The sequence below is a fragment of the Bubalus kerabau genome, chromosome 11 (genome assembly GCF_029407905.1).
Source record: "Bubalus kerabau isolate K-KA32 ecotype Philippines breed swamp buffalo chromosome 11, PCC_UOA_SB_1v2, whole genome shotgun sequence".
In the NCBI taxonomy this organism is placed as follows: Eukaryota; Metazoa; Chordata; class Mammalia; order Artiodactyla; family Bovidae; genus Bubalus; species Bubalus kerabau.
The window spans coordinates 55,081,193-55,095,081 of NC_073634.1; positions in this window are offsets into that span (position 1 = coordinate 55,081,193).

Sequence of the window (13,889 nt, forward strand, 5' to 3'; positions counted from 1 at the left end):
GCAATGGCACCCCACTCCAGTACTCTTGCCTGGAAAATCCCATGGACAGAAGAGCCTGGTAGGCTACAGTCCATGGGGTCGCTAAGAGTCTCACATGACTGAGCAACTTCACTTTCACTTTTCCCTTTCATGCATTGGAGAAGGAAATGGCAACCCACTCCAGTGTTCTTGCCTGGAGAATCCCAGGGACGGGGGAGCCTGGTGGGCTGCCGTCTATGGGGTCGCACAGAGTCAGACACGACTGAAGTGACTTAGCAGCAGCATCAACAGCAGCAGCAGCATGCATGTCCTAAAACCTTGTTTTGATATAAATAGGATGGTTGTCCATTTAAATATCTATTTAATTGATCAAACAAAAATCTGATATTTCAAAAAATTGGTGCCATTTTCTTACTACAGGGTCTTACCCTAAATGTTTTCTCACTTGCTTTCCACCAAAATAAAAGTGAATGTACCTCATGCTTCCTGTTATACACATCATCAATTTATACTTAAAACAGAAAGGAATTTTAAAACTTGCATAGTGCTTTAAAAATAGTAAAATAGTATATAGCATCAATATTACTATGAGGTACCTTTGTCAGATTTCACAAAATTTCAAGGCATGTGTCTCTTTTTGTGTTCTACATAATCATTACTTCCTTAAGTAAACAATTCAGATCATTGAGCCTGTCAGCTTATAATTTCCACTTTTCTGCTGGTTCCAATTGTCTCCAGCACTGGAACTTCTCAGTGGAATTATGGTGACAATCTGAATGTACCTGGGGTTACAGACCTCGTTATCTATACCCTTTAAGAGAATTTCCTCTAATTACTTTGTGTTACAATTAAGGAAGTATTGAAATTTTCAGCATCAGATCTCTAGCACTTAGGAACCTTTTTTTAAATATAAATTTATTTATTTTAATTGGAGGTTAATTACTTTACAATATTGTATTGGTTTTGCCATACATCAACATGAATCCACCACGGGTATACATGTGTTCCCTATCCTGAACCCTCCTCCCTCTTCCCTCCCCATACCATCGCTCTGGGTCATCTCAGCGCACCAGCCCCAAGCATCCAGTATCATGCATCGACCTGGACTGGCAATTGGTTTCATATATGATATTATACATGTTCCAATGCCATTCTCCCAAATCCTCCCACCGTCTCCCTCTCCCACAGAGTCCAAAAGACTGTTCTGTACATTTGTGTCTCTTTTGCTGTCTTGCATACAAGGTTATCATTACCATCTTTCTAAATTCCATATATATATACATTAATATACTGTATTGGTGTTTTTATTTCTGGCTTGCTTCACTCTGTATAATAGGCTCCAGTTTCATCCACCTCATTAGAACTGATTCAAATGTATCCTTTTTAATAGCTGAGTAATAATCCATTGTATATATGTACCATAGCTTTCTTGTCCATTCGTCTGCTGATGTGTCCAGGTTGCTTCCATGTTCTGGCTATTATAAACAGTGCTGCAATGAACATTGGGGTACATGTGTCTCTTTCAATTTTGGTTTCCTCAGTGTGTATGTCCTGCAGAGGGATTGCTGGGTCATAAAGCAGTTCTATTTCCAGTTTTTTAAGGAATCTCCACACTGTTCTCCACAGTGGCTGTACTAGTTTGCATTCCCACCAACAGTGTAAGAGGGTTCACTTTTCTCCACACCCTCTCCAGCATTTATTGTTTGTAGGCTTTTGGATAGCAGCCGTTATGACTGCCGTGAAATGGCACCTCATTGTGGTTTTGATTTGCATTTCTCTGATAATGAGTGATATTGAGCATCTTTTCATGTGTTTGTTAGCCATCTGTCTTCTTTGGAGAAACGTCTATTTAGTTCTTTAGCCCATTTTTTCATTGGGTGGATTATTTTTCTGCAATTGAGCTGCAGGAGTTGCTTGTATATTTTTGAGATTAGTTGTTTGTCAGTTGCTTCATTTGCTATTATTTTCTCCCATTCTGAAGGCTGTCTTTTCACCTTGCTAATAGTTTCCTTTGTTGTGCAGAAGCTTTTAATTTTAATTAGGTCCCATTTGTTTATTTTTGCTTTTATTTCCAATATTCTGGGAGGTGGGTCATAGAGGATCCTGCGATGATGTATGTTGGAGAGTGTTTTGCCTATGTTCTCCTCTAGGAGTTTTATATTTTCTGGTCTTACGTTGAGATCTTTAATCCATTTTGAGTTTATTTTTGTGTATGGTGTTAGAAAGTGTTCTAGTTTCATTCTTTTACAAGTGGCTGACCAGCACCACTTGTTAAAGAGATTGTCTTTAATCCATTGTATATTCTTGCCTCCTTTGTCAAAGATAAGGTGTCCATAGGTGTGTGGATTTATCTCCGGGCTTTCTATTTTGTTCCATTGATCTATATTTCTGTCTTTGTGCCAGTACCATACTGTCTTGATAACTGTGGCTTTGTAGTGGAGCCTGAAGTCAGGCAGGTTGATTCCTCCAGTTCCATTCTTCTTTCTCAAGATTGCTTTGGCTATTCGAGGTTTTTTGTATTTCCATACAAATTGTGAAATTATTTGTTCTAGCTCTGTGGAAAAATACCTTTGGTAGCTTGATATGGATTGCATTGAATCTATAGATTGCTTGGGGTAGTATACTCATTTTCACTATATTGAGTCTTCCGATCCATGAACATGGTATATTTCTCCATCTATTAGTGTCCTCTTTGATTTCTTTCACCAGTGTTTTATAGTTTTCTATACATAGGTCTTTAGTTTCTTTAGGTAAATATATTCCTAAGTATTTTATTCTTTTCGTTGCAATAGTTAATGGAATTGTTTCCTTAATTTCTCTTTCTATTTTCTCATTATTAGTGTATAGGAATGCAAGTGATTTCTGTGTGTTGATTTTCTATCCTGCAACTTTACTATATTCATTGCTTAGCTCTAGTATTTTTCTGGTGGAGTCTTTAGGATATTCTATGTAGAGGATCATGTCTGCAAACAGTGAAAGTTTTACTTCTTCTTTTCCAATTTGGATTCCTTTTATTTATTTTTTTCTGCTCTGATTGCTGTGGCCAAAGCTTCCAAAACTATGTTGAATAGTAGAGGTGAATGTGGGCACCCTTGTCTTGTTCCTGACTTTAGGGGAAATGCTGTCAATTTTTCACCATTGAGGATAATGTTTGCTCTTGGTTTGTCATATATAGTCTTTATTATGTTGAGGTATGTTCCTTCTATTCCTGCTCTCTTGCTGCTTCTTTTATTTGAAAAATATTAGTCAACACATTTTACTAGGACATCATTTAGAGAAAAGAAAGATTTTTCTGACAGCTTTATTTAAAGAAGATATTTACTTATTTGTATATACAGTACATATGGTAATGCCCTAGCTTGACATACAATATTGGAAATATATTGTCTACCAGTTAGTTCCTGTCTACACATTTATATCATGTACAATACACAACACCAACTGCAAACTAAGTGAACTATCTATTCATATCATTTATTGCTTTTATTTGTTGTTGTTCAGTTTCTCAGTCGTGTCTGATTCTTTGCAACTCCATGGACTGCAACATGCCAGACTTCCCTGCCCTTCACCATTTCCCTGAGCTTGAATAAACTCATGTTCAGTGAGTCAGTGATGCCATCCAACCACTCTAATGACAGATGCCATCCTCTGTCATCCCCTTTTCCTGCTGCCTTCAATCTTTCCCAGCATCAGGGCCTTTCCTAATAAGTCAGCTCTTTACATGAGGTGGCCAAAGTATTGGAACTTCAGTTTCAGCCTCAGGCCTTCCAATGAATATTCAAGATTGGTTTCCTGTAGGATTGACTGATTTGATGTTTAATTCTTTAATAAAAAGATATTATTTATTTACTCTGTGGCAGGCATTTGGTTACTCTAAGAGTGCAAAAATATTTAAGAAATTATTTCTGCAATTCAGGAGTTTATAGTCTAGAATGAAAAAAAAAATAATTCCCTAGATATCAATGAAACAATAATGGCATGTCATTTTTCTCTTTAGCTCCATGTAGTGGATACACTGGCTTCCCAGGTGGTGCTAGTGGTTAAAAAAAAAAAAAAAAAAAAAACTCTGCCTGCCAAATGCAAGAGACATAAGAGATGCAGGTTCAATCCTTGGATTGGGAAGAACCCCTGAAAGAGGGAATGGCAACCCCACTGTGTTATTCTTGCCTGGGAAATCCCATGGACAGAGAACCTTGACAGGCTACAGTCCACGGTGTTGCAAAGATTCGAACACAAGCAACTTCACACGCATGCATTGGATACACACATTTTAATAAATAATTACAGCTATCTCTTATTGACTTTTTCCTATGTTGAAGATATACAAATGCAGATAAGCACATGAAAGGCTGTTCAACATCACTAATCATTAGAGAAATGCAAATCAAAACCACAGCAATATATCATCTCATACCTATCAGAAGGACCACCACTAAAAAGTCTACAGAAAACAAATGTTGGTGAGAAAATAAAGAAAATGGGAACTTGTATACACTGTTGTTGGGAATGTAAACCAGTACAGACACAGAAAACAGTATAAACTTTACTTAGAAGCATTAAAAATAGAACTATAGCATGATCCAGCACTCTCATTTATTCATATATATTTAAGGAATACAAATTCATTATATTAAGGAGATATGTAGGCCCATGCTTATTGCTGAATTATACACAGTAGCCAACACATTGGAAGCAATCTAAAAGTTTGTAAATAGATAAATGGATAAAAATGATGTAAATAAATAAAAAAGAATTTACTAAATCTTAAAAATTAAGAGAATTCTTATATGTGTGACGATTTGCATGAGTGAGTTTGTAGGTCACTATTCTAAATGAAATAAGCCAGAGAAAGACAAATACTACATGATATCAATTATATATTGAATTAAACAAATAAATAACATTGAACTGATAACTCACAGAAATAGTAAATTTGAGGTTTCAAGGAATTAGGGGCTGAAAACAATATAATGAGAGTCTGTTAAAAGGAGCAATGCTTTCAGTTATTAGATGATCTTCATTAGGTCTAAGATTCTGAAGTATACCACGATGATTGATAATTGTGCTGTGTAAATTAGAATTACTTAAATAATATAATTTGTGTTTTTATAAAACTTTGAATTTTAAATATGTGAAATAATGCATGTTTAAATTCACCAGCTCTATAATTGAAAATCCTGTTATAATGTAAACATAAATACACATATGCATATATATATATATATATATATATATATATATATATATAAACTCATCACATTGTATTCTGGATATGGAACAACAGACCGATTCAAAATTGGGAAAGGAGTATGACAAGGCTGTATATTGTCACCCTTCTTGTTTAACTTATATGCAGAGTACATCATGAGAAATGCTGAGCTGGATGAAGCACAAGTTAGAATCAAGATTGCTGGGAGAAATACCAATAATCTCAGATATGCAGATGACACAACCCTTATGGCATAAAGCAAAGAAGAACTAAAAAGCCTCTTGATGAAAGTTAAAGAGGAGAGTGAAAAAGTTGGCTTAAAACTCAACATTCAAAAAACTAAGATCATGACATCTGGTTCCATCACTTCTTGACAAATAAATGGGGAGATAATGGAAACAGTGTCAGACTTTAATTTTTTAGGCTCCCAAATCACTGCAGATGGTGACTGCAGCCACCAAATTAAAAGACACTTGCTACTTGGAAGAAAAGTTATGATAAACCTAGACATGATATTAAAAAGCAAAGACATTACTTTTCCAGCAAATGTCTGTGTAGTCAAAGCCATGGTTTTTCCAGTAGTCATGTATGGATGTGAGAGTTGGACTATAAAGAAAGCTGAGCACTGAAGAATGATGCCTTTAAACTATTGTGTTTGAGAAGACTCTTGAGAGTCCCTTGGACTGCAAGGAGATCCAACAAGTCAATCCTAAAGGAAATCAGTCCTGAATATTCATTGGAAGGACAGATGCTGAAGCTGAAGCTCCAATACTTTGGCCACCTGATGTGAAGAACTGGCTCATTGAAAAAGATCCTGTTGCTGGGAAACATTGAAGGCAGGAGAAGAAGGGAATGACAAAGAATGAGATGGCTGAATGGCATCACCGACTCATCACCTGGAGTTTGAGTAACCCCAGGCATTGGCAATGGACAGACAGGCCTTGCATCCTTTGTCCATGGGGTTGCAAAGAGTCGGACATGACTGAGGGACTGAACTGAACTGGACTGAAGACAGTTTTTTTAATGACAAATATGTATCTATACATGATGCAAAATGAAGAAAATCAGAAAATATGTATTTATGACCTTAGATTTAATGAGACATGTTCCTAAAATTTATCTACAGAAATAGTCACACAAATTTGGAAAGAGTTGAAGCAACAGTTAGAACTGGACATGGAACAACAGCCTGGTTCCAAATAGGAAAAGGAGTACGTCAAGGCTGTATATTGTCACCCTGCTCATTTAACTTATATGCAGAGTACATCATGAGAAACGTTGAGCTGGAAGAAGCACAAGCTAGAATCAAGAAATCAAGAAATATCAATAACCTCAGATATTCAGATGATACCACCCTTATGGCAGAAAGTGAAGAGGAACTAAAAAGCCTCTTGATGAAAGTGAAAGAGAAGAGTGAAAAAGTTGGCTTAAAGCTCAACAATCAGAAAACTAAGATCATGGCATCTGGCCCCATTATTTCATGGGAAATATATGGGGAAACAGTGGCAGACTTTATTTTTTGGGGCTTCAAATTCACTGCAGATGGTGACTGCAGCCATGAAATTAAAAGATGTTTATTCCTTGGAAGGAAATTTATGACCAACCTATATAGCATGTTGAAAAGCAGAGACATTACTTTGCCAACAAAGGTGCATCTAGTCAAGGCTATGGTTTTTCCAATGGTCATGTATGGATGTGAGAGTTGGACTGTGAAGAAAGCTGAGTGCCCTAGAATAGATGCTTTTGAACTATGGTGTTGGAGAAGACTTTTGTGAGTCCCTTGGACTGCAAGGAGATCCAACCAGTCCGTCCTAAAGGAGATCAGTCCTGGGTGTTCACTGGAAGGACTGATGGTAAAGCTGAAACTCCAATATTTTAGCCACCTCATGCGAAAAGTTGACTCATTGGAAAAAACTCTGATGCTGGGAGGGATTGTGGGCAGGAGGAGAAGGGGATGACAGAGGATGAGATGGCTGCATGGCATCTCTGACTCGACGGACATGAGTTTGGGTAAACTCTGGGAGTTGGTGATGGACAGGGAGGCCTGGGGTGCTGCGATTCATGGGGTCACAAAGAGTTGGGCATGACTGAGCAACTGAACTGAACTAAACTGATATACAATAACCATTTAAACTACATAGCATATCTTAGCTAATCTTTGAGAACAAGTTAAAAGCTCATTAATGTGGAACTTTGACATAATTAAACTTTTTTTGTTTTTGTTGTTTAGTCACCGTGTCATGTCTGACTCCTTTTGGGACCCCATGGACTGTAGTCCACCAAAGTGGGTTGCCATTTCCTTCTCCAGGGTATCTTCCTGACTCAGGAATTGAACTTGCGACTCCTGCATTGTCAGGAGAATTCTTTACCACTGAGCTGACAGGGAAGCCTTTATGTCCTGACGTAAAGAAATGCCCATGATAAAATTCTAAAAGAAAAGTAATACCTGAAAATCTGTATAATACTGTAGATCATATACACAAGTTTTATTTAAGAAAAGAAAAACAATATCGACATAATATATGTCACTATATTTACTAGGTTATTGAAATAAAATTCATCTAAGAAGGATTATCTTCAAGTGAGAAAGTAGACTTCAGTGTGTCAATTTTTCATATTATATAATTCTATATTATGTGAATATTAAATTTTAAAATTTGATTAAGCTTAATCAAAGAGCAATGTAATAGTTCTACATGCTATGTATTCCATTCTTACTTTGTGTAATGTAATGGTAATAAGTTCTGTTCTGCCAAATTCACAGAACTGTTACCAGCTGAAGTATAGCATATATAAGATAACATATGAAAGTCCTTTGGCAAGCATAAAGTGCCGTGCTAATAACAGATAAGTAGACTCCTTGAAAGAAGTCCATAGCACTTTTACTCTTTGGAATTAATAAAAGATCTATGCCAAGCAACAATCATTTTATACTTGGGGAATATAGAAACGTAGTCCCTGATTAATGCGTGTGTACATATAAGTAGCTTCAGTCATGTCAGACTCTTTGCAACCCTGTGGACTGTTGGCTGTCAGGCTCTTCTGTCCATGGTATTCTCCAGACAAGTGTATTGGAGTGGGTTTTTGTGTCCTCCTCAAGGGGATTTTCCCAACCCAGAGATCAAACCCAAGTGTTTTATGCTTCCTGCATTGGCAGGTGGGTTCCTTTACCACTAGTTCCACTTGTGAAGCATGCCAAGATTCATACTATCTATTGAAAGTATTTGTTGTTAAGAATGATTGTAAGATTGTGAAGAATTGATGGTTTCCAGGGAAAACTTTAATTCATTCAATACATTTCTGGCCACATTTAAATTTTATAAATTTCCCTAGTAAAGGTCTTCAGAGCTACTTTATAAAATTTAGGACCAATTAATATTTAATAATTTCATTTATTTGCCATGAACCTCTTTATCTTCATTAATCTAGGGGGCTTTTTACTTATTCCTTATTTATTTTTTCTCTTTTATTACATTGATATTTTAAAATAAGTCAAGCCAATTTGTTCTTAGAAATCACTAAGTTTGGATTTTCCTATGTTTTCTTCATGACTATATATAAATTGAACACTTTGGTAGTTATGGTGTAGAGTGGTGCTTTTATTTTATTTTTTTTATTTTTTAACTTTACAGTATTGTATTGGTTTTGCCATATATCAACACCAATACATTATAGTGGTGCTTTTTTTCTTCTCAGTGACCTTAATCAAAATATTCATATTGTGTATTTTGCACATAATAGCTAAAATTGAATTGAATTTCTTAATTAAGATGATGGCCATCTGGTTTTTCTACTGTGAAGAGACAATTGTTATGTATATATATAATAAATGTTCCATAGACCATTTGGATGTTTTTTTTTATGAGAATATCAAAGTAAAAACATGAATCAATGCACACCTCTCATAATTAAAAATAAAGAAACACACAGAGAAATAGATAAAACAGGTTAAAAAAAAAAAAAAACTTGTATAGATAGCCTAGGATCTTTCTGTGGAAAAATCTTGAATCTTAGGATAAGTATTTGTTTTTCCTTTGGTGCTGAATGTGTATGTTGAAGCATTAGAAATAGATCAGTTGTACCATAGCATAGGATAATGAGAATAGTTTCCACTATTTATTAATAAAATAAGCATGTGATAATAGAAGATGATGTGAGAAAGATCTGCAGGGGGTTGTGATGAAATCAGATTTTAGGACTTCATATAGGTAAACAGAAGGAAAGAAGGCAAAGTGATTTGTCTGAGGAGGTTTTACAAATATCTGAAGTAGGAAGAGAAGCAAAAGACATCTAAAAAAGGAAAATATATACTCAAATAAATGCAGAGTTCCAGAGAACAGTGAAGAGAGGAAAGGTCCTCTTAAATGAACAATGCAAAGAAATAGAGGAAAATAATAGACTGGGTAAGACTAGAGATCTCTTCAAGAAGACTGGATATATCAAGGGAACATTTCATACAAGGATGGGCATGAAAAAGGACAGAAAGAGCAAGGATCAAACAGAAGCAGAATAGATTAAGAAGATACAGAAAGAAAACACAGAAGAACTATATAAAAAAATGTTGATGGTGTTGTCACTCATCTAGAGCTGGACATCCTGGAGTGTGAAGTCAAGTGGGGCTTAGGAAGCATTACTATGAACAAAGCTATTGGAGGTAATGGAGTTCCAGTCAAGCTACTTAAAAATCCTAAAATATGATGCTATTAAAGTGTTGCACTCAATATGTCAGCAAATTTGGAAAACTCAGTGGTGGCCACAACTGGAAAAGCTAAGTTTTCATTCCAATCCCAAAGAAGGGCAATACCATAGAATGTACAAACTACTATACAACTGCACTTATTTCACATCTAGTAAAGGTTATATTCAGAACCCTTCAAACTAGGCTTCAGCATTATGTGAACTGAGAAATTCAAGATGTAGAAGCTGGGTTTCAAAGAGGCAGAGGAACAAGAGACCAAATTGCTAACATTCTCTGGATCATGAGATAAGTAAGGGAATTCCAGAAAAAAAAAAAAAGTCTACTTCTGCTTCATTGACTACCCTAAAGCCTTTGACCATATGGATCACAACAAACTGGAATATTATTAAAGAGATGGAAATATCAGACCACCTTACTTGTCTCTTGAGAAATTTGTGTTCAGGGTCAGGAAAAAAGTTAGAAGTGGGCATGGAACAATTGGCTGGTTCCAAATTGGAAAAGGAGTACAAAAAAGCTATACATTGTCACCCTGCTTATTTAATGTCTATGTAGAATACATCATTCAAAATGCATGGTTAGATGAATCATAAGCTGGAAACAACATTGTCAGGAGAAGTATCAGCAACTTCATATATGCAGATGATACCACTCTAATGGCAGAAAGTAAAGAGGAACTAAAGAGAATATTGATGAAGGTGAAAGAAGAGAGTGAAAAAACTGGTTTGAAACTCAACATTAAAAAATCTAAGGTCATTGCATATAGTTCCATCCTTCATGGCAAATGGAAGGAAAAAGCGTAAGCAGTGGCAGATTTTATGTTCTCAGGCTCCGAATTCACTGTGGACAGTTACTGCACACATAAAATTAAAAGATACTTGCTCCTTGGTAGGAAAGGTTTGAAAAACCTAGAGAGCATATTAAAAAGTAAAGACATCATTTTGCTCAGAAAAGTCCATACAGCCAAGGTATGGTTTTTCCATTAGTGATCTACAAATGTGAGAGTTGGACCATAAAGAAGGCTGAGCACCGAAGAATTGATGCTTTTGAGTTGTGGTGCAGGAGAAGATTCTTGAGAGTCCCTTGGATTGCAAGGAGATCAAACTAGTCAGTCCTAAAGTAAATCAACCCTAAGCTGAAGTTCCAATATTTTGACCACCTGATGTGAAAAGCAGATGCATTGGTGAAATCCCTTATACTGGGAAAGATTGAAGGCAAAAGAAAGGGAAAACAGGCTGAGATGGTTAGATATCATCACCAACTTAATGGACATGAATTTGAGCAATGTTCAGGAGATAGTAGAGGATGGAGGAGGCTGTCTTGCTGCAGTCCATGATGCCACTAAAAGTCAGACACAACTTAGCAAAGGAACAACAACAATGAATAAACAGTGAAAATTAGATTTACAGTATTATCTGTATAATGCAAAAACTGAAGGCACAGTTAACACTGCTTTTCAATTAGTTGTTGGTGTTCAGTTACTCAATCAAATCTGACTCTTTGTGACTCCATGGACTACAGCACGTCAGGCTTCTCTGTCTTTCACCATCTCCTGGAGTTTACTCAAATGCATGTTCATTGAGTCAATTATGCCATCCAATTATCTCATCCTCTAATGCCTCCTTTTCTTCCTGCCCTCAATCTTTCCCAGCTTCTGGGTCTTTTTGAATGAGTCAACTCTTTGTATAAGGTGGACAAAATATTTTTAATCAGTAAAAGTGGAATTTAAGAGGAAGATAGTTACTATATAGGTTTAGTTCACCTGCGTAACAGATGACCACATGACATTTTGTTGAAGATATGAAAAGTAAATGATTACTCATAACTAGAACAATAGGATTGAAAAGCCATAAAAATTATTTTGGCTGCCACTTGAAGAGAGAGAAATTGTGTAACCATGGATGTATTTATGTTCTTTGAAGCAAGAATGATGAAGAGGAGAATGGAGATTAGTGCATTGGTCCTTGTGCCCTATCCTTAGTATTTAAAAGAGAAAGAATGGATGCAAGGAAAGCAGAAAAGGAAAGGATGCTTAGAGGAAGAGGAGATATTCAATTATATTGTAATTCTATGGAAATATAATCAAGAAAGTTGGGAATTTCAACAAATATGAGGCTGACTGATCAATATATTAAATGATGAGAAAAACTAATAAAAGTTATTACGGAGAAAATTTAGACAACTGGGAGATATTATTGAGTTATGAGAGATTATTTCAATAAAGGGATGAATGAAAGAAAAAGCCAGATTCAGAGATAATGAGATACTCAGTAGTGCCAAAATACAGGGAAAGTAGTAGAAAGTAGTATCTATGCTGAAAGAAAATTTTAATCATCAGTCCCATTTTAAAATTATATGACTATTAAAGTGTTCAAAACACTTTGAAAATACATATTGCTAATTTATTTCATAAAACTTTATTAATCTACTGTATACCACAGTACAGAAAAAAATGAATATGTTTGTATATGTTCAAAGGTCTGACACCTTCAATTCAAAATATTTGGGCTTATTCTCCTTCTTCATTGTCTAGAGAAGACCAAGTCTTCCCACTTGTTCCTCCACCTTGCACATCTACTCTAGTTACCCTAAATGATTATTAAGCCCCTCACATAATATTTATAACTTGAAATTTTAGGGTACAGGATGAGATTCCAAGAAAGAAACATGAATTGTTAATCATGTTTATAGAACATGAGCTTCGGCTGGCAATCTTTGTCTGTGTATGAATCAGGTCTCTTCAAGTTCAGCATTTAATATAGGAATAATGAGGCTCTCTAATTCTCAAGAGCTCTCTGCAAACTTTATCTTCACAGCTTTGAATTTTTAATAAGCATTTTCTGTTCTTAAATTATCATATTCTTAACCAAGTTTTATTCCCAATTTCTCCACTTTTCTTTTTTGAAAAATTCTGAACATCATTTGAGCATATTTTCAATAATGAAAGCTTGTGAACATTACCGTGGTTATACATGGAAGGTTATTGTGAGATTTTTTTCCCCTCATATCCAATGCCAGAATATTTAGCTCCTTAAAAATTCTGTGCTAGAAGGCAGAAACCTGTTTCAAAGTTGTACAAACAATTACTAAAAATGATTGTTAAAAATACTGAAAAAGACTCCAGGAAGGCCTAATTAATTTAATTAGAAAGAGTGGCAGGGTTATTTTCTCAAGTTGAGAAATGTTGAGACAGCATCTAAATAAGGGGGAAGAAAAGAAAAGGATCAATGACAAACGGCTCTACTCACATATCACTTTCAGTCTTGTAATTATTGACCTTTTCTTTTACACTGAAAACAGCTTACGGATGTGAAATTGAAAGACATATTCTGGACTTGAAATCTGCAATCTGTGGCCATAAACTTTACTTCTAATAAGTGTCATGAATCAAGAAGCAAATGTAGCTTTATGCAACTTTGTGCTGTTTGGCCTTTTAAGAACCAAGCTTTTTGGTGGTGTTAGAGGAAACTTGTCATCCTGAATTAATACGTTGCAGAGGGAGAGGTGCTCACATTGGGTTTTTGGTCAGCCTTGATTGTTAAAGATGGTAAAGACATTTTAGTCACCTGGCAATTTAGCAACCTTGTTCCTCACATCACATACAGAAATGGTACTTTCAAGAGATGGGAAAAGAAGAGATCCAATTATAAAACATAACAGGATGAGTAACAAGTATATGAATTTTCTGAGTTTTGAAATCATCTTATCCAAAAACTGGCTAAAAATTAAAATAGCTATCAGTATTCCTATTAAAATATTCAGTCACCAGTATATATGCATATCCATCCAATATTTGATTAAATTGCTTAGAAATTCTTTCCTATGCATTAAAGATCTTCAGTATATAAGCATAGTAGAAACCATTAGTTGTAGAGATACCAATTGAAAACATATTGATTGAAACAAAATATTTCAAAAGTAAGTATATATTCCAGGTGAATTTTTTTCAGATATTCATCACTTTGGTAGTCCATTAAGCCTTATCTTTTAACATATATTTTTGTT